This window comes from Pleurodeles waltl, chromosome 9 (genome assembly GCF_031143425.1).
Source record: "Pleurodeles waltl isolate 20211129_DDA chromosome 9, aPleWal1.hap1.20221129, whole genome shotgun sequence".
NCBI classification, from domain to species: Eukaryota; Metazoa; Chordata; class Amphibia; order Caudata; family Salamandridae; genus Pleurodeles; species Pleurodeles waltl.
This window is the reverse complement of record NC_090448.1, coordinates 571990462-572013346: the sequence shown is the minus strand read 5'-3', so window position 1 is coordinate 572013346 and position 22885 is coordinate 571990462.

The following is a 22885-nucleotide window of genomic DNA, read 5'->3' as shown; positions in this document are numbered from 1 at the left end:
AGTGTGTGCATTGATGGTGCAGTGACAGAAGATGAATGAGTCATGGACACTCCCAGGATATTTAGCCACGATGTTGGTGATCAATCCTTGGTGATCGACTATGGCCTGCACATTGATAGAGTGTGTGTGCTTCCTGTTGCGGTAGAGGTGTTCAGTTGCAGAAGGTGGCACAAGGCGTACATGTGTGCAGTCGATTGCACCAAGGACGTGTGGGAAGCCACTAATGAGGTAGAGCCCCTGTTTTGTTTGCTGCTGCTTCTGCAGTGTGTTAGGGAAGCAGATGTGGCGGGGTGTAAGTCCAATGATGGCATCCAGTACTTTGGGCAAAAAGGCAGAGAATGATGCTTGTGATATTCCGGCAACCAGGGCACCAGTTGTTTGAAAAGAGCCACTTGCCAGCATGTGAAGTACGGCAAGCAGCTTGGTTTCTGTTGGGATGGTGCGGGGTGTCAGCAAAGTGGGTGCCAACTGCGGCTCAATGTTTCACAGCAGCTGCTGAATGGCCTGCCAGTTCACCCTGTACCTCTGGATGATGTTGTGTTCCCTGAGGCTATAAAGGGTTGTTCTGGGGCGGAATATCCTCTCCTGCCTTCTGCGCTGACTTTGGGGTCCCTGCTGGTGTTGTGGTAGCTGCTGTTGTAGCTGCTGGGCTCTGCGTCTGCGTGCACGCTGGATAAGAATCACCTCCATGTCTCCTTTTTGCTGCTCTGCTGTTGCTTCTGTGTGTTCTGATTAAATACAGGTGTGTTTGCCCCATTTTAATGCCTGTCCTGACCCAGGCGTTACATTTTGACGCAAATCGGGCTGTGCGTCATTTTCCGGCTCGGCCTCCCGGGCGTGCGTAATTTTTGCCCGAAAGCATAAATACGACGAACGGCCGTTTAAGTCATTTTTTGGACGGGAATGCCTATCTTGCATATCATTAACGCAAGGCGGGTTGCCGCATCCAAATAATTACGCACACGGCGGACTTTTGTCGTCCGCGGGCTCGGGCGTCAAAGTTTAAATATGGGGCAACGTTTGCGCTGAATGTGCGTCAAAATGTTTGACGCACATTCGTCGCAGGCGGAGTATAAATATGCCCCCTAGTGTCTCCTGAACAACACATCATTGGACAACAGTACAAGATTATTGATGTCCATAACTCCACTAAGTTTCTTACCTTAGCTATAATTCAGTTTAGTTGGGGTGGAGTTACTGGCCTTAAGCAGGTGGTAGTATCACCTAGCTTACCTGTAGACTGTCTCTTAGGTAATGACCTAGAGGCCTCAGGTTGGGCTGAGGTAGAGTTTAATACCCATGCAGCCATGCTGGATATCCCTGAGGAATTGCTTCCTCTCATTTCAGCTGAAATGAAAAAGCAAAGGAGAGAAAAAGGCCTGAAAACTCAGGATCCTTCTCCAACAACAGGTAAAAAGGGAATCAAAGTATTCCCTACCCACCCTGCCATTCAGGCTACCAATCCTGTGTTGGGAGAAACCTCTCCTGGGGTGGCACCTGTACCAAGGGAACCATCAGCTAGCACAGCTGAACTTCCTTAGGTAGAAGTACCTCTCTGTGGGATAACTAATATTGGTGAGAAAAAGTGCACCGTTTTAGTTAACATGGAACATCCCTCCAACACTCCCAGAGAAGCTTTAGTGCAGCAACCCTGCACTGCCTCACAACACTTAGGACAGCAGCCCTTTCCTAGTGTGGAGCTCATAGGACAACGTCCCTGCCCTGCTCCAACTCAGGAGAAACAGCAACCCTGTTTTCTCTTACAGCCAAATGGACAAAGTTTTTGCCCAGCTATGGCTTTACTGAGACAGCATCCCTGTCTGGCATTCTCATCCCTTGATATAGGTCCAGTGGACAATTCCCACTGCTCTAAACTTAAACATACTAATAGGAACTCTGAGAATATAACTTCACATTGTTGGCTAGCTAAACAACTTCAAACAGGGTGGTTTACATCCCCTCAGGGAAGTAACCATATAGTGGATGATAAAGGGAGTAACCAATCTATTGCAGAGTTACTCTCCACTTATCACCACTTAGACAATAAAGACTCAACTGGCCAAGGTTAGCCTTATTGTCCTTCTTTTGGGGGGGGTTGTGTAGGAAGGTAGCCTCTTTCTAGCCTTGTTACCCCCACTTTTGGCCTGTTTGTGAGTATATGTCAGGGTATTTTTACTGTCTCACTGGGATCCTGCTAGCCAGGGCCCAGTGCTCATAGTGAAAACCCTATATTGTCAGTGTGTTTTATATGTGTCACTGGGATCCTGCTAGCCAGGACCCCAGTGCTCATAAGTTTGTGGCCTATATGTGTTCCCTGTGTGGTACCTAACTGTATCACTGAGGCTCTGCTAACCAGAACCTCAGTGTTTATGCTCTGTCTGCTTTTAAAATTGTCGCTGCAGGCTAGTGACTAATTCTGCCAATTCTCATTGGCACACTGGAACACCCTTATAATTCCCTTGTATATGGTACCTAGGTACCCAGGGTATTGGGGTTCCAGGAGATCCCTATGGGCTGCAGCATTTCTTTTGCCACCCACAGGGAGCTCAGACAATTCTTACACAGGACTGCCATTGCAACCTGAGTGAAATAACGCCCACGTTTTTTCACAGCCATTTTTCACTGCACATAAGTAACTTATAAGTCACCTATATGTCTAACCCACACTTGGTGAAAGTTAGTTGCCAAGTTACTTATTGTGTGGGCACCCTTCAACTAGCCAAGGTGCCCCCACATTGTTCAGGGCAAATTCCCTGAACTTTGTGAGTGCGGGGACACCATTACATGCGTGCACTACACATAGGTCACTACCTGTGTGTAGCTTCACAATGGTAACTCCGAACATGGCCATGTAACATGTCTAAGATCATGGAATTGGTATTGGGGGGACAATTCCATGATCCCCCGGGTCTCTAGCACAGGTACTGCCAAACTGCCTTTCTGGGGTTTCCACGTCAGCTGCTGCCAGCCCCTCAGACAGGTTTCTGCCCTCCTGGGGTCTGAGCAGCCCAGTCCCCTTTGGAAATAGGTGGGAAGGGCTGGGGAGGGGTAGCCTCCCCCAGCCTCTGGAAATGCTTTGTTGGGCACAGATGGTGCCCATCTCTGCATAATCCAGTCCACACCGGTTCAGGGATCCCCCAGCCCTGCTCTGGCGCGAAACTGGACAAAGGAAAGGGGATGACCACTCCCCTGAGCAGTACCTCCCAGGGGAGGCGCCCAGAGCTCCTCCAGTGTGTCCCAGACCTCTGCCATCTTGGATTCAAAGGTGTTTGGCACAATGGACTGCTCTGAGTGGCCAGTGCCAGCAGGTGACATCAGAGACCCCTCCTGATAGGTGCTTACCTCTTTCAGTTTCCAAGCCTCCTTTCTTAGTTGCCAAACCTCCTTTTTTGGCTATTTAGAGTCTCTCCTCTGGGCTTTTCCTCAGATAACAAATGCAAGAGCTCACCAGAGTTCCTCTGCACTTCCCTCTTCGACTTCTGCCAAGGATCAACCGCTGACTGCTCCAGGATGCTGCAAAACCGCAACAAAGTAGCAAGACGACTACCTGCAACATTGTAGCGCCTCATCCTGCTGGCTTTCTCAACTGTTTCCTGGTGGTGCATGCTCTGAGGGCTGTCTGCCTTCACCCTGCACTGGAAGACAAGAAGAAATCTCCCGTGGGTCAACTGAATCTTTCCCCTACCAACGCAGGCACCAAACTCCTGCATCACCGGTCCTCTGGGTCCCCTCTCATCCTTACGAGCGTGGTCCCTGGAACACAGGAGCTAGGTCCAAGTGTCTCCCACAGCCCAGTTGCCCTTCTGTCCAAATTTGCTGGAGGTAAGTCCTTGCCTCCCCACTCCAGACAGCAAACCTGTGTACTGCGTGATTTGCAGCTGCTCCGGCTTCTGTGCACTTCTCCAAGGATTCCTTTGTGCACAGCCTAGCCTGGGTCCCCAACACTCCGTCCTGCAGTGTTCAACCCGCTGAGTTGGACTCCAACATCGTGGGACCCTCCTTTTGTGACTCTGAGGTCACAGATATTCTTAGCGCCTGTTCCGGTATTTCTGTGGGTGCTGCCTGCTTCTGCGGGGGCTCTCTGAGTTGCTGAGCGCCCCCCATGTCTCCTCCTCCACGGGGCGACATCCTGGTCCTTCCTGGTCCCCAGCACCACCGTAAAACCTCAACTGCGACTCTTGCAGCTAGCAAGGCCTGTTTGCAGTATTTCTGCATGGAAACACTTCTGCACCATCCAGAACGCCGTGGGACATCTTCCAACCAAAGGAGAATTTCCTAGCCCTTTTTGTTGTTGCAGAATCTTTGGCTTCTTCCACCCGGAGGCAGCACTCTTGCACCTTCATCCGGGGTTTAGTGGGCACCTGCCCCACCCCCCCGGACACTCTTGTGACTCTTGGACTTGGTCTCCTTACTTTCCAGGTCCTTAGGTCCAGGAATCTGTCTTCAGTGATTTGCTGGTGCTTGTGGTTCTTGCAGAATCCCCTATCATGACTATTGTGTCTTTCTGGGGTAGTAGGGTAACTTTACTCCTACTTTTCAGGGTCTTGGGTTGGGGGTATTTTGGACTCCCTTACTGTTAACTCACAGTCCCAGCGACCCTCTACAATCTCCCATAGGAGGGGTCCATTCGTGATTCACATTCCACTTTTGGAGTATATAGTTTGTGTTGCCCCTAGACCTATGTCTACCTATTGCATCCTATTGTGATTCGACATTGTTTGCACTACTTTTCTTACTGTTACTTACCTGTTTTGTGTTTGTGTACATATAATTTGTGTATATTACTTACCTCCTAAGTGAGGGTATCCTCTGAGATACTTTTGGCATATTGTCGCTAAAATAAAGTACCTTTATTTTTAGTAACTCTGAGTATTGTGTGGCCGAAGGGGGCGGCAACTCCACTAGCTGGGGTGCCCTGGGGTGCTGTAACAAAGGGGGTGAGCCTTTGAGGCTCACTGCCAGGTGTTACAGTTCCTGCAGGGGGAGGTGAGAGGCACCTCCACCCAGTACAGGCTTTGTTACTAGCCACAGAGTGACAAAGGCACTCTCCCGATGTGGCCAGCAACATGTCTGGTGTGTGGCAGGCTGCTAAAACTAGTCAGCCTACACTGCTAGTCGATTAAGGTTTCAGGGGGCACCTCTAAGGTGCCCTCTGGGGTGTATGTTACAATAAAATGTACATTGGCATCAGTGTGCATTTATTGTGCTGAGAAGTTTGATACCAAACTTCACAGATTTCAGTTTAGCCATTATGGTGCTGCGAAGTTCGTGCATGACAGACTCTCAGACCATATACTCTTATGGCTACCCTGCAGTTACAATGTCTAGAGTTTTGCTTAGACACTGTAGGGGCATAGTGCTCATGCACTTATGCCCTCACCTATGGTATAGTGCACCCTGCCTTAGGGCTGTAAGGCCTGCTAGAGGGGTGACTTATCTATACCTATAGGCAGTGAGAGGTTGGCATGGCACCCTGAGGGGAGTGCCATGTCGACTTAGTCGTTTTATCCCCACTAGCAAACACAAGCTGTCAAGCAGTGTATCTGTGCTGAGTGAGGGGTCCCCAGGGTGGCATAAGACATGCTGCAGCCCTTAGAGACCTTCCCTGGCATCAGGGCCCTTGGTACCAGAGGTACCAGTTACAAGGGACTTACCTGGATGCCAGGGTGTGCCAATTGTGGAAACAAAGGTACAGGTTAGGGAAAGAACACTGGTGCTGGGGCCTGGTTATCAGACCTCAGCACACTTTCAAATCATAACTTGGCATCAGCAAAGGCAAAAGGTCAGGGGGTAACCATGCCAAGAAGGCATTTCCTTACACAACCCCCCCCCCAAACGAAAGAGGATGAGACTAACCTTTCCCAAGAGAGTCTTCATTTTCTAAGTGGAAGAACCTGGAAAGGCCATCTGCATTGGCATGGGCAGTCCCAGGTCTGTGTTCCACTATAAAGTCCATTCCCTGTACAGAGATTGACCACCTCAACAGTTTTGGATTTTCACCTTTCATTTGCATTAGCCATCTGAGAGGTCTGTGGTCAGTTTGAACTACAAAGTGAGTACCAAAGAGGTATGGTCTCAGCTTTTTCAGGGACCAAACCACAGCAAAGGCCTCCTTCTCAATGGCACTCCAACGCTGCTCCCTGGGGAGTAACCCCCTGCTAATGAAAGCAACAGGCTGGTCAAGGCCATCATCATTTGTTTGGGACAAAACTGCCCCTATCATATGTTCAGAGGCATCAGTCTGCACAATGAACTGCTTGGAGTAATCTGGAGCTTTGAGAACTGGTGCTGTGCATATAGCTTGTTTCAGGGTATCAAATGCCTGTTGGCATTCTACAGTCCAGTTTACCTTCTTGGGCATTTTCTTGGAGGTAAGTTCTGTGAGGGGTGTCACTATAGATCCATATCCCTTCACAAACCTCCGGTAGTACCCAGTCAAGCCAAGGAATGCCCTGACTTGAGTCTGGGTTTTAGGAGCTGCCCAGTCCAGAATAGTCTGGATCTTGGGCTGGAGTGGCTGAACTTGGCCTCCACCTACAAGGTGTCCCAAGTAAACCACAGTTCCCTGCCCTATCTGGCATTTGGATGCCTTGATAGAGAGGCCTGCTGCTTTCAGAGCCTTCAAAACCTTCTTCAGGTGGACCAGGTGATCCTGCCAGCTGGAGCTAAAGACAACAACATCGTCAAGATAAGCTGCACTAAACGACTTCAAGCCAGCAAGGACTTGATTCACCAACCTTTGGAAGGTGGCAGGGGCATTCTTTAAACCAAAGGGCATAACAGTAAACTGATAATGCCCATCAGGTGTGGAGAATGCTGTCTTTTCTTTTGCTCCTGGTGCCATTTTGATTTGCCAGTACCCTGCTGTCAAGTCAAAGGTACTTAAGTATTTGACAGCACCTAGTTTGTCTATCAATTCATCTGCCCTTGAAATGGGATGGGCATCTGTCTTGGTGACAGAATTAAGTCCTCTGTAGTCCACACAAAACCTCATCTCTCTCTTTCCATCTTTGGTGTGAGTTTTGGGGACTAAGACCACTGGGCTAGCCCAGGGGCTGTCAGAGGGCTCAATGACTCCCAATTCCAGCATCTTGTGGACTTCCACCTTGATGCGTTCCTTAACTTGGTCAGACTGTCTGAAAATTTTGTTTTAGACAGGCATGCTGTCTCCTGTGTCCACATCATGGGTACACAGGTTTGTCTGACATGGGGTTATGGAAAAGAGCTCAGCAAACTGTTGCAGGACCTTCCTACAGTTTGATTGCTGTTGGCCAGAGAGGGTGTCTGAATAGATCAGTCCATCTACTGAACCATCTTTAGGGTCTGTGGAGAGGAGATCAGGGAGAGGTTCACTCTCAGCTTCCTGGTCCTCATCTGTTACCATCAACAGATTCACATCTGCCCTGTCATGGAAGAGTTTGAGGCGGTTCACATGGATCACCGTTTTGGGGGTCTTGCTAGTGCCTAGGTGTACCAGGTAGGTGACCTGACTCATCCTCTCTAGCACTGGGTAAGGGCCACTCCATCTGTCCTGAAGTGCCCTGGGAGCCACAGGCTCCAGAACGCAGACTTTCTGCCCTGGCTGAAACTCAACCATAGCAGCCTTTTGGTCATACCAAAACTTCTGGAGTTGTTGGCTGGCCTCAAGGTTTTTGCTTGCCTTTTCCATATACTCTGCCATCCTTGAACGTAGGCCTAGTACATAGTCCACTATATCTTGTTTAGGCTCATGGAGAGGTCTCTCCCAGCCTTCTTTTACAAGAGCTAGTGGTCCCCTTACAGGATGGCCAAACAGAAATTCAAATGGGGAAAACCCTACTCCCTTCTGAAGCACCTCTCTGTAGGTGTCAGGATACTTCTATTCGATTTCCTCAGAAGGAGAAGACAACTCCTCAGTCCCGACCCGAGCTACTCACAACGAATATTAATCCTTCGTGCTGAGTACCCCGGAGGGGGAAAGGGGAATGGGATGGTAGAGAGACTGCCAAAGAGATGATGAACGCCAGTACTCAGTCTGCCTCTTCGCATCTAAGATTGGATACAGCACCTGCAAGAGTCACAGTCGCAATTACGAGGGACATACAACATCAGTTTTTTCACTTTCTACTCTCAACACTTAATTCTCTTTAATTCTATTATTTCTTCACTCACCCTGAGTTCTCTGTAGCCTTGCTTCTCTCTATAAATGATAGCTCTTCTTAAAAAAATGCTTATTACTGATTCTGGAAGAACTTCTCAACCTTTGTTAGAGATTGGTTTTAAGTTGCTATATATATATATATATATATATATAGTTGGTGATAATGCGTTCTTCAAATCAGCTGATGTTATTTAATTTCTCCTGTCTTATTGTGACTTCTGTCAATACTTGTATTTGTAAATGCTTGTTTATTAAAGTTCGTTTCTCCTTTCTTACTTCGACATTTGTTGATAACTTGTATTTGTAAATGCTTGTTTATTACAGTTAGTTTCTCCTTCCTTACTTCGACATCTGTCGATAACTTGTAGTTGTAAATGCTTGTTTATTTAAGTTTGTTTCTCTTTTAAACTCTGTTTTGGTTTATTACCATTGAATTTGTAAATGCTTATTTGTTAACAGTTCGTTTCTCCTTTAAACTTGGCCTTTGTTTATAACCTTGACATTTGTAGATACTTGCTCTTTTAAAGTTCGTTTTTTCTTTGACTTTAATATCTTAAACAAGAACCTTGTAAACATAAGGTTAATTCATACATTAACTCTGTAGCCTTGCCGACTTCCACGGGAACGGTCTACTATCAAACTCTTTGAATAAACCTTCACAATATTTATATTTTTTCTGTAATATAATCTTCAAATGTAATTTTACCTCACAGGAGTTTCTGTTCTGAAGCGCGCTCTCTCTCCACACAGCTGATTCCTTTCAGACCTCAGTTGAAGTGCAAGGCTTCCAGCTGGAGAGCTCGTAACCTAGCAACCAACCGATTACAAGACTAGAACTGTAACTAACCTTCAGGACTCACAGCGGCCATCTTGGATCTTCTCTTCTTGATTCTTCTTTTGAAATAAGCGCAAGATTACTCTGCAAACCTTCTTCCAGTTTGGGCTTTGCTGTCTCCACTGAGGATATCTCTTTGCTTTTCTCATGCACTTCTTTGTTTTGACTTGGCATGTTTGTGTGGTCATGACAGTACTCCCCCTCAAGGAACAGTTCTCCAATTTAGGTTTGCTTGGGTAGGTTCTATGAAAGTTTCTCACTAATCTTGAAGCATGTACATACTCATGCGGCTCCCAGGATCGTTCCTCTGGACCATAACCTTTCCAATCAATTAGATAATAAAGCTGGCCATTACGGATTTTGGAATCTAAGATTTGATTGACCTCATACTCTTCTGCAGAGCTAATCTGGATAGGAATTGGAGGGGAGTTTTGACGTAAATTTGGAGGACTGTTCTTTAACAAGGAGACATGGAAAACAGGATGTATCTTTAGATGAGCTGGCAACTGCAATTTAACTGCCACTGGATTGATCATCTTGTCAACTTTGAATGGACCTATAAATCGTGGCTGAAATTTGCGATTTCCTTTGAGACGTAAATGACGAGTGGATAACCAAACTTTGTCTCCTTTCGAATAAATGGGGCTCTCTCTTCTTTTTCTATCAGCCTGAGTCTTATATGAGTCTTTTGCTTGAATTATGTTTTTTCTAGCCCTAACTAACGTGGTCTGCAAATCCCTCACCATCTCTTCTACTGCAGGCACTGAATCATCTGCTTTACCCAACATTACATTAGGATGTCTACCATGGTTCAGATAAAAGGGGGTGAACCCAGTGGTGGAATGAACAGCATTATTGTAAGCAAATTCAGCTGCCCACATCAACTCGGGCCATTCCTTCTCTTTATCGAATAAATTGAGTCTTAAATACTGTTCTAACTCTTGATTCACTCTCTCTGTTTGCCCATCGGTTTCAGGATGGTAACTGGTAGAGTAACGAGAATCAATTCCTAATCTTTTACTAAAGGCCTTCCAAAAGCGAGAAACAAATTGGGACCCCCTGTCTGAAACTATAATTTTTTGGGATACCATGGGCGTGTACTATGTGTTGTGTAAACAACTGTGCAACCTGTGGGGCTCGAGGGATTTCTTTCAAAGGAATGAAATGCGCTATTTTAGTGAAAGTGTCTACAAAAACTAGGATAGTGTTAAAACCTTGGCTACTAGGGAGGTCCACTATAAGATCCATAGTAACAGTATGCCAGGCATGGGGTGCAGTGGGCAAAGGTCTTAACAGACCTTGTGAAGCTGTTCTGTTTGATTTTTCTCTTTGACATTTGTCACAAGTTGACACATAGGGGGTTATTCTAACTTTGGAGGAGGTGTTAATCCGTCCCAAAAGTGATGGAAAAGTGACGGATTTACCACCAGCCGTATTACGAGTCCATTATATCCTATGGAACTCGTAATACGGCTGGTGGTATATCCGTCACTTTACCGTCACTTTTGGGATGGATTAACACTCCTCCAAAGTTAGAATAACCCCCATATTGTCTTATCTGAGTTTTCATTCATGGCCACCAAAATTCTCGTTGTATTAGATTTTGAGTCTTTTGAATTCCTTTGTGTCCAGCCAATTGATCGTCATGATAAGCCTGAAGAATTTTTTCTTGCAGCTCCACAGTCGGAACATACAGTGCACCTTTAAAGTATGGCAAACCTTTTTTGATTTCTCTTCCTTGGCCTTCTTTGGACCACTTCAGCATTCCTTCGAATGTTAAGTTTTCTTGAATTTCTTTGGTTAAATTTTCATACAATATGGCAGATATGAACTTCTCTTGTGGAATAATCAATTCTTTTTCTGGAGGCTCTTTAACTGCACCGGTATCGATTCGAGATAGAGCATCTGCCTTCCCATTTACTTTTCCTGGTCTGAAAGTGATAACAAAATCAAAGTCTGCAAAATATAGGGACCAACGCAGTTGTCTAGCTGTTAGAGTTCGAGCTGATTTTAAAAACTGTAAATTTCGGTGCTCCGTGTAAACGGTCACTTTATGCTTAGCTCCCAAAATGTAATGCCTCCACTCACGAAAAGTTTCTTTGACTGCCAATAGCTCCTTATCCGCAATTGAATAATTTATCTCTGGTGGTGTTAATTTTCGAGAGAAATAGGCCACTGGATGTAATTGACCTGTATCTTTATGACGCTGGGAAAGGATACCTCCTATGGCAACATCTGAAGCATCTGCCTCCACATAATATGGCTCATCTGGATTGGGGTGAAGCAAGATTGGAGCTGAGACGAAGGAATTCTTCAAAAAATTAAAAGCATTTTCAGCTTCTTTTGTCCACTCAAACTTCACTCCTTTCTTCAACAATCGAGTAATGGGTGTAACTGTTTGAGAAAAATTGGATATGAATCTTCGATAAAAATTAGCGAACCCCAAGAAACTCTGGATCTCTTTGACATTGCAAGGAGAAGGCCAATGTTGCACTGTCTTTATCTTGGCAGGATCCATACTAACGCCTTCTGGTGACAAAATGAATCCTAAGAACTCAACTCGTTCCACATGAAATGCACACTTCTCCAATTTTACATAGAGATGGTTTTCTTGCAACCTTGTGAGGATGGATCGAACATGGGAAATGTGCTCCTGTAGATTGTCGGAAAAGATTAAAATGTCATCTATATAAACCACGGCAATCCGGTCGAGGAATTCTCGTAATATATCATTAACGAAATGCTGGAAGGCAGCGGGAGCATTGCATAACCCATAAGGCATCACTTGATATTCAAATAATCCGTATCGAGTCCGAAAAGCGGTTTTCCATTCATCCCCTGAAGCCACTCTAATCAAATGATATGCTCCTCACAGGTCCAATTTGGTGTAGATTCTAGCATTCTTTACTTGATCTAATAAAACTGACACTAAAGGCAGTGGGTATCGATTCTTGATGGTAACCTGATTGAGGGCTCGATAATCAATGCAAGTTCGAAGACTCCCATCCTTCTATGGTATGAAAAATAGTGGGGATGACACTGGAGATTCAGAAGGACGAATAAAACCATTAGTAAGATATTGATCCAAATACTCCTTTAAATGTTGATTCTCTGCTTCGGTCAATGCGTATATTCTGCTACATGGCAATATCGCACCTGGCTCCAGTTCAATTTTGCAGTCGTAGGGTCGATGTGGTGGCAATTTCTCAGCCTCCTTTTCATCAAAAACGGCGACTAAATCCTCTTATTCTTTTGGGATTTCTGCTGTCTTTAGTGCACAGATCATTGAAGAGTGTGATGATAAACAGGCCGCTTGGGACTTGGTGGACACTTCCACTCCATCATGAAAGCAATTCTCTTTGCAGTAAGAGGAATTCCACTTGATCGTTCTTTTGCTCCAATCAATTTGTGGATTATGTTCTGTAAGCCAGGGCAGACCCAAAATGAGTTGAAATTGTGGAGCATCTATCAAATTCAAGATTATCTGCTCCTGATGTCCACCAAAACCTTGCATCTGAATTGGTTCGGTCTCATGGGAAATGGGTCCTGAAGAAAGATTGGTTCCATCCACAGCTCTTACTACTTCCAAAGTAGATTTCTTGATAAATCGAATACCCATTTTACGAGCGTATTTGATATCACAGAAATTGCCCGTAGCTCCAGAGTCTATCATAACTGAGATCCCTTGAATTTCCTTCTCAAGGGTCTTAACTGATACATATTTGTACCAAATGGGGCGCGGCGGTTTGTAAGGTATTCGCCACTCGTTGATCTAAAGGAGTTGTCTTGGGTTCTGCTTTCATCAGGGCAACTCCCTCTACTGATGAAGCTGGCCTTTTCCCGACTGAAGAGCTTTGGGTTTCTTGGGAAAGTTTTTAACAAAATGCCCAGATGCACCGCAATATAAACATAGTTGATTCACTCTTCTTTTCTCTTTTTCTTCCTTAGATAAAGGACCTCGGATGGAACCAATTTGCATTGGTTCTTCTATCATTATCCCTTCTCCGGCTCTCGTATGATCATTTCTTACACGATCAATTCTCAGGGGAAATGGTCGATACTCTCTTCTCTTTTCTGCTCTTCGTTCAGTTAACCGGTGGTCAATCTGTAACACAAGATCAATTAACTCCGAAATTTCGGTGGGTCTATTTGGAACTTGTGCTAAGGCATCTTTCAATTCATCTCTCAGTCCACGATAAAATATGGCGGCTCTTTTTGACTCCGGCCAGGGAGTCTCTACAATGAGTTTATTGAAATGAGCCAGATAGGCTACTAGATCTTTATTACCTTGCCTGATTTCCAGTAGTTCATTGTCAGTGGCTTGAGCTGCAGTTCGCCGATCAAATATTCTTAAGAACTCTTCCTTGAAATTTTGGAAATTATATAAAACAGGATCATTTCTGGAAATTATTGGCATGGACCATGCGGCTGCATCTCCTGTCAGATAAGACAATATAAATGCCACTTTGGACTGGTCTTCGGAAAAAATGACTGGTCTACATAAAAAATGCAATGAGCATTGGGTCAGAAAAATCTGCGCCTTATTTGGATCCCCACCGAAGCGCTCCGGTTGAGCCAAAGGAATAATAGGGGAAACCGCATGAATTACTTGAGTGGATATACCTGCAGACTGTGAAGGGCTAGGGATTTGTGAAAACACAGATTCATTTGATTTAGCGGTGTTCCCTAACTCATTTATTCGCTGTTTTATTTGGACTGTTTCTTCTATGGTGTTATTTAATTGTTTCTGTAACCCTTCCAAAACGGTGGCTAATGCTTTTATATCAATTCCTTCTGCCATTCTGCTCAGGAGGAAATCTTTTTTTCCCCCTAAAATTAGGGTGATGGCACTTCAATCTGTCAGGATACTTCTATTCGATTTCCTCAGAAGCAGAAGACAACTCCTCAGTCCCGACCCGAGCTACTCACAACGAATATTAATCCTTCGTGCTGAGTACCCCGGAGGGGGAAAGGGGAATGGGATGGTAGAGAGACTGCCACAGAGATGATGAACGCCAGTACTCAGTCTGCCTCTTCGCATCTAAGATTGGATACAGCACCTGCAAGAGTCACAGTCGCAATTACTAGGGACATACAACATCAGTTTTTTCACTTTCTACTCTCAACACTTAATTCTCTTTAATTCTATTATTTCTTCACTCACCCTGAGTTCTCTGTAGCCTTGCTTCTCTCTATAAATGATAGCTCTTCTTAAAAAAATGCTTATTACTGATTCTGGAAGAACTTCTCAACCTTTGTTAGAGATTGGTTTTAAGTTGCTATATATATATATATATATAGTTGGTGATAATGCGTTCTTCAAATCAGCTGATGTTATTTAATTTCTCCTGTCTTATTGTGACTTCTGTCAATACTTGTATTTGTAAATGCTTGTTTATTAAAGTTTGTTTCTCCTTTCTTACTTCGACATTTGTTGATAACTTGTATTTGTAAATGCTTGTTTATTACAGTTAGTTTCTCCTTCCTTACTTCGACATCTGTCGATAACTTGTAGTTGTAAATGCTTGTTTATTTAAGTTTGTTTCTCTTTTGAACTCTGTTTTGGTTTATTACCATTGAATTTGTAAATGCTTATTTGTTAACAGTTCGTTTCTCCTTTAAACTTGGCCTTTGTTTATAACCTTGACATTTGTAGATACTTGCTCTTTTAAAGTTCGTTTTTTCTTTGACTTTAATATCTTAAACAAGAACCTTGCAAACATAAGGTTAATTCATACATTAACTCTGTAGCCTTGCCGACTTCCACGGGAACGGTCTACTATCAAACTCTTTGAATAAACCTTCACAATATTTATATTTTTTCTATAATATAATCTTCAAATGTAATTTTACCTCACAGGAGTTTCTGTTCTGAAGCGCGCTCTCTCTCCACACAGCTGATTCCTGTCAGACCTCAGTTGAAGTGCAAGGCTTCCAGCTGGAGAGCTCGTAACCTAGCAACCAACCGATTACAAGTCTAGAACTGTAACTAACCTTCAGGACTCACAGCGGCCATCTTGGATCTTCTCTTCTTGATTCTTCTTTTGAAATAAGCGCAAGATTACTCTGCAAACCTTCTTCCAGTTTGGGCTTTGCTGTCTCCACTGAGGATATCTCTTTGCTTTTCTCATGCACTTCTTTGTTTTGACTTGGCATGTTTGTGTGGTCATGACAGTAGGTGAAAAGCAGACATGGCAAGAGGACATCCCATCTCCTTTTGAGTTTTTCACGGAGCCCCATGATCATGCCTTTCAACGTCTTGTTAAATCTTTCAACAAGACCATTGGTTTGTGGATGGTATGGTGTGGTGAATTTGTAAGTCACCCCACACTCATTCCACATGTGTTTCAGGTATGCTGACATAAAGTTGGTACCTCTGTCAGACACCACCTCCTTAGGAAATCCCACTCTGGTAAAAATACCAATGAGTGCTTTGGCTACTGCAGGGGCAGTAGTCGACCTAAGGGGAATTGCTTCAGGGTATCTAGTAGCATGATCCACTACTACTAGTATGTATTGGTTCCCTGAGGCTGTGGGAGGTTCTAGTGGACCCACTATGTCCACACCCACTCTTTCAAAGGGGACCCCCACCACTGGAAGTGGAATGAGGGGGCCTTTGGGGGTCCACCTGTCTTACCACTGGCTTGACAGGTGGCACAGGAGACACAAAACTCCTTGACCTTCTGGGACATGTTGGGCCAATAGAAGTGGTTGACTAATCTCTCCCACGTCTTGGTCTGTCCCAAATGCCCAGCAAGAGGAATATCATGAGCTAAGGTCAGAATGAACTCCCTAAACTCCTGAGGCACTACCACTCTCCTAGTGGCACCAGATTTGGGATCTCTTGCCTCAGTGTAAAGGAGTCCATCTTCCCAATAGACTCTATGTGTTCCTGTTATTTTTCCTTTGGACTCTTCAGCAGCTTGTTGCCTAAGGCCTTCAAGAGAGGGACAGGTTTCTTGCCCCTTACACAACTGCTCCCTTGAGGGTCCCCCTGGGCCTAGGAGCTCAACCTGATAAGGTCCTAACTCCATGGGCTCAGTTCCCTCAGAGGGCAGAACTTCTCCTGGGAAGAGAGTTTCTATTTTTCTTGTTGTGTTGAAGCTGGTTCCCCAGTATTCTTTCCTTTTCTCTTGGAGGGTTGGGCCCTTTTTCCAGGCTCCAACACCTCTTTTTCACCCTGAGCCTTGCACTGTGCCCTTGTCTTGACACACACCAGTTCAGGGATACCCAGCATGGCTGCATGGGTTTTGAGTTCTACCTCAGCCAATGCTGAGGACTCCAGGTAATTTCCAAGCAAACAGTCTACAGGGATATTTGAGGAGACCACCACCTGTTTCAGGCCATTGACCCCTCCCCACTCTAAAGTTGCAATAGCCATGGGATGTACTTTAGTCTGATTGTCAGCATTGGTGACTGGATAAGTTTGTCCAGCCAGGTATTGACCAGGGGAAACCAGTTTCTCTGTCACCATGGTGACACTGGCACCTGTATCCCTCAGGCCTTCTACACTTGTCCCATTAATTAAGAGTAGCTGCCTGTATTTTTGCATATTAGGGGGCCAGGCAGCCAGTGTGGCTAAATCCACCCCACCCTCAGAGACTAATGTAGCTTCAGTGTGAACCCTGATTTGCTCTGGGCACACTGTTGATCCCACATGGAGACTGGCCATTCCAGTGTTAGCTGAAGTAGAGTTAGAAGTGGAACCTTTCTTGGGACAGGCCTTGTCTCCAGTTTGGTGTCCTGGTTGATTACAGCTGCGACACCAGGCCTTTTTGGGATCAAAGTTTATACCCTTGTACCCAAAATTGGATTGTGAAGAGGCTCTGGACCCCCCCTCCTGAGCAGGTTTTTGCGGCCCTATAGAAGACTCTTTACTTTTCCCTTTGGATGTCTCAACACTCTTCCCCTGGGGAGTCTTTGTGACCCCTTTCTTTTCGTCACCCCCTGTGGAAGTCTTGGTCACCCTAGTCTTGACCCAATGGTCCGCCTTCTTTCCCAATTCTTAGGGAGAAATTGGTCCTAGGTCTACCAGATGCTGATGCAGTTTATCATTGAAACAATTGCTTAACAGGTGTTCTTTCACAAATACATTGTACAGCCCATCATAATCATTTACACCACTGCCTTGAATCCAACCATCCAGGGTTTTTACTGAGTAGTCAACAAAATCAACCCAGGTCTGGCTCAAGGATTTTTGAGCCCCCCTGAACCTAATTCTATACTCCTCAGTGGAGAATCCAAAGCCCTCAATCAGGGTAGCCTTCATGAGGTCATAGGATTCTGCATCTTTTCCAGGGAGTGTGAAGAGTCTATCCCTACATTTTCCAGTGAACATTTCCCAAAGGAGAACACCCCAGTGAGATCTGTTTACTTTTCTGGTTGCACAAGCCCTCTCAAAAGCTGTGAACCATTTGGTGATGTCATCACCATCTTCATATTTAGTTACAATCCCTTTTGGGATTTTCAACATGTCAGGAGAATCTCTGACCCTATTTATGTTGCTGCCACCATTGATGGGACCAAAACTGATCTCTTGTCTTTCCCTTTCTATGGCTAGGAGTTGCCTCTCTAAAGCCAATCATTTGACCATCCTGGCTAACAGGAGATCATCTTCACTGAGGCTATCCTCTGTGATTCCAGAGGTGCTGGACTCTCCTGTGAGGACTGGAGGTGGGAATTCCTCCACATCACTAGCTTCCCCCTCTGGGAGGTTATCCTCAGAGGGGTTGTTCTTTGCAAACTCTGCCAAAAGCTCCTGGAGCTGTACTTTGGTGGGTTTGAACCAGTTTAAATCTTTTTGGTTTTGCAGAGAGACCTTAACTCAGACATCCTAAGATGCAGGTAAGGGGTGACGTTGAGTTACATCACACTCTCTTCTGCATTAGACATTATGGGGGTCATTACAACATTGGAGGTAAAAGACGCTTACCGCCGTGCAGAAGACCGCCAATACACCGCCGCGGCCGCAGAAAACCGCCACAGCTATTATGACCCACATCTCGGAATCCGCCGAAATTCAGACACCCATACAACTCCGCCACACCAAAGGTCAGTGATAAACTGGCGAAAACAAAACCTCCACCGTCACACCAACAAAAACACGCCCATGCTATCACGACCCACGAATCCACGCGGTGGTCTTTCAAACGCGGTATTCCATTGGCGGTACACACCGCCGCGCTCAAAATACACACACATCTCCAAAACACCGCCACATTGGACAATTCGAAATCCACACACCTGATACACATACACACACCACTCCCACACACCCAACACAATATAAAACACACACCCCCATCACCCACAAACCCCTACGACAACAATTGCAACAGAGGGCCAGAGAGACAGCACAGCATAGACAACCCCACCACACAGAGGCACACAACACCATCACCCACACAACATCCACGCACAAAACACCACAAAACACCACAAACCACTACACATCACCACATACACCACCCCACACATCACCTACACCACCCCATGGCACGGCAAAGACACCCCAGGTTCTGCGAGGAGGAGCTCAGGGTCATGGTGGAGGAAATCGTACGGGTAGAGCCACAGCTATTTGGCTCACAGGTGCAGCACACCTCCATAGCTAGGAAGATGGAGCTATGGCGAAGAATAGTCGACAGGGTGAACACAGTGGGACAGCACCCAAGAAATCGGGAGGACATCAGGAAGAGGTGGAACGACCTACGGGGGAAGGTGCTTTCCGTGATATCCAGGCACAACATTGCGGTACAGCGGATTGGCGGCGGACCCCCACCTCCTCCCCTACAACTAACAACATGAGAGGAGCAGGTCTTGACCATCATGCATCCTGAGGGCCTCGGAGGAGTCAGTGGAGGAATGGACACTGGTAAGTCAAATCTCAACTATCATATCCCCCACCCTACCTGCATGCTATCACACCCCCCCACCCTCACACCCTCCCCTATCACTCCAACTCCTCACTAATGAACTAATACCACAAACCACTCATCCCAACACCAAGCCCTGCATGACACAACAAAGCATGGTCACCCCTCACTAGAGCATGCCCACAGCACATACCCATAACATCCCCTCAACCATCATCACTCAAGCCCCCACACTGGAATGCTAGCACTGGGGTACACGCTCACCCACTCATTGCACACCATGACACACACAGATGCAATAATCATGCCTTTATACCCCTGCAGGACCCCTATCCAACGTCACCAGACAGGAAGGCAGCATACCACCACTCCCAGGAGACAATGGCGACGGTCCTGGCCAAGTTTCAGGAGACCAAGCGCATGCAGGAGGAACAGTATTTGGGGTTCAGGGAGGAGCTCAGAACCATCAGCTCAACCCTGGCCACCATTGTAGGGGTGCTGAATGACATACAGAACACCATGAGGGATACCGTGGCACTCCAAGGGGCACCTGACACTAGCACGGACGAAGAACTGCCCACCACCTCCGCCGGCGCTAGTGGACAGGATGCCCCGCCACACCAGCACCCCACCACCTGCAGACAGAGAACCACCCCGCAAGCGGTCCCTGAGAACCAGGAACAGGACAGAGCACGATGGCAAGACCCCCGCCAAGAAATGAGACTACCCTGATTGTCATCCCACTGTCCCACTTTTTAACCCTGTCCATATTGGAACTGCCCCAGCTCCACTTCCTATGCCCATATGCGCAGTGCACCTGTGAGACTAATAGACTGGACTCTGCCATGGACATTCCTCCACCATCCCCCCTCACCATTTTACCACCACCTCCAATAATTATCACTTCAATAAACACCCTTGAAGCACAAAACAATCTGGAGTCAGTCTGTGATTTTGAAAATGTGTATTAGCAATGACAGTGACAAAAAGTGTTTTAAAATGTAATGTCAACATACTTATGTCACACATCACAAGTCCATGAAGGATGCAAGCAGATGACACACGTTGGTAACCACACCTGTGAAACCGTAATGGATATATACAACTCAGTTACCAAATACTGCTTGAAACAGACAGACAGGATAAAGGTAGAAGTGTGAACGTACTTGTAGTAGGCAGGAATGTGTTCTCACCTGTGTGTCACTGCAAATATTGCTGGATGACTGAGTCCTTCTTGTCAATGTCTTCTTCCTCTGCTCCCTCCTCATCACTGTCCACAGGCTCCACAGCTGCCACAACACCGTCATCTGGACCATCCTCCTGCAGAAAAGGCAACTGGCGTCGCAAAGCCAGATTGTGAAGCATACAGCAGGCGATGATGATCTGGCACACCTTCCTTGGTGAGTAGAATAGGGAACCACCTGTCATATGGAGGCACCTGAACCTGGCCTTCAGGAGGCCGAAGGTGCGTTCGATCACCCTCCTAGTCCGCCCATGGGCCTCATTGTAGCGTTCCTCTGCCCTGGTCCTGGAATTCCTCACTGGGGTCAGTAGTCATGACAGGTTGGGGTAACCAGAGTCCCCTAATAGCCACACACGGTGCCTCTGGAGTTGACCCATTACATAAGGGATGCTGCTATTCCGCAGGATGTAGGCGTCATGCACTGAGCCAGGGAACATAGCATTTACCTGGGAGATGTACTGGTCTGCCAAACATACCATCTGTACATTCATGGAATAATAACTCTTCCGGTTTCTGTACACCTGTTCACTCCTGCGGGGGGGTACCAAAGCCACATGGGTCCCATCAATGGCACCTATGATGTTGGGGATATGTCCAAGGGCATAGAAGTCACCTTTAAATGTAGCCAAATCCTACACCTGAGTGAAAACTATGTAGCTCCTCATGTGTTTCAGCAGGGCAGATAACACTCTGGACAACACGTTGGAAAACATAGGCTGGGACATCCCTGATGCCATGGCCACTGTTGTTTGAAATGACCCACTTGCAAGGAAATGGTGAACTGACAGCACCTGCACTTGAGGGGGGATTCCTGTGGGATGGCAGATTGCTGACATCAGGTCAGGCTCCAACTGGGTACATAGTTCCTGGATTGTGGAACGGTCAAACCTGTAGGTGACGATTAAATGTCGCTCCTCCATTGTCGACAGGTCCACCAGCGGTCGGTACACCGGAGGATTCCGCCATCTCCTCATATGTCCCAGCGGACGGTGCCTAGGAAGGACAACAGCGACCACAGAGTCAAGCTACTCAGAGGTATGTACCCACAGTCCACACAGAACACGAAACATAATCTAAAAAGTTATCTGTAAGTGTGTTGAGTCCAGGCCTAGGTATGTGTGACGCAGTTGAAAATGAAGCCATGTGGGCCCCTGAAATGGCGGCTGCCTGACCTCTAAACTGGGACATTGGGATGTGAGGTAACTGCGCTGGCGTTGTACACCGTCGCAGTAGGCGATCGAAGACCGTGGCGCAATGCTATATTGGTTAACATTGGACCCTACGGGTCCCAGGAGCCAATGACGAAGTGCGCCGGCGGTGATGATACGCACCGCCGCGGACATCACCACCGCAGATGTCACTGCCATTTTCTATCTGTACAATCACTCGATACCTGATCTTCGACAGGAGAGGACCTATACTGCAAGTGCTGCTGTGACCTCGGTCTGGAAGAGACAATGGCTCGTGCGTCTGGGGAAAGGGCCCCTGCCTTCACTGCACAGGAGTTGGAGAAGTTCGTGGACGGGGTCCTCCCACAGTACACGCTACTCTATGGTCCTCCAGACCAACAGGTGAGTACACAGGGAGCAAGTTGTATGGGCTATGCCTGGGTGGAGAGGGCTGGTTCTAAGAAGGAAGGGGCACAGTTCTGCGAGCATGAAGGACTGTGAATGCATGTGCCACATGGCAAGGGTAGGGATGTGGGCCACTCACTTCGACGGTGCAGTTGGTAATGACTTCTCTTCTCCCCCTGTACATGTCATGTAGGTCAGCGCCCACCAGAAGAAGGCTATTTGGCGTGCCATCGCCAAGGACGTCTGGACCCTGGGGGTCCACCAGAGACGGAGCACCCACTGCCGTAAAAGATGGGAGGACATTCGCCGCTGGAGCATGAAGACGGCGGAGGCTCAGCTGGGGATGGCCTCCCAACGTGGGGGTGTCCGTCGCACCATGACCCCCCTGATGTTCAGGATCCTGGCGGTGGCCTACCCTGAGTTGGATGGGCGCTTGAGGGCATCACAGCAGACACAAGGGGGTGAGTACAACATCATTCTGTGGACTTTGTGCGCAGTGAAGGTGTCTGGGGGGGGGAGGAGGGCTGTGGGTTCCCCTAGGCCAGGGTGAGTTCCGTAGCCTAGGCCCCTCCGTAATGCAGGCTATGTGGCACTCCACCCCACCTCTGTAGAGTGCCAAGTACAGGTATATATGACCCTGTGTCATCTATGTGTGCAGATGTCGACCATAGCCATGTAGGACATATCCCAGGATTTGCATCTGTAGAGCCCAACAGCGCGGCGTAGTGCAGGGGGCTGCTGTGTCTGTATTGTCCGCCAACGGTAGAGGTAAGCCATGCACTCAACCTGTCTTTCTTCTTTCGTTCCCCCCCCCCCTTTTTGTGCTCTCCCTGTTCTTTTGTGCATCTGCATCATCAGGCAGAGGTACAGTGGCACCGGAGCACAAGGGAGCTGCATCCCACATGGCCATGGAGGGCCATACCACGGACTCTGAATGCACCAGTGGGACGGAGGGCGAGGGGAGCTTCACGGCGGTCAGCGGATCAGCAACCAGTGACACGGACTCGTCCTCCGATGGGAACTCCCTTGTGGTGGCGGCAAAATCTGTGCCCCCCACTTCTACAGGTACAGCCGCCACCCCCCCTACTAGCACCGCCCTCCCAGCAGCCCCTCAGCCTTCGCCCCGTGCCCGCTCACCCAGAAGGGTGGGCATCACCTTCGCCCCAGGCACCTCAGCCCCTGCCCCTGTCACCTCTGCTGCCCTCAGTGAGGAGGCCATTG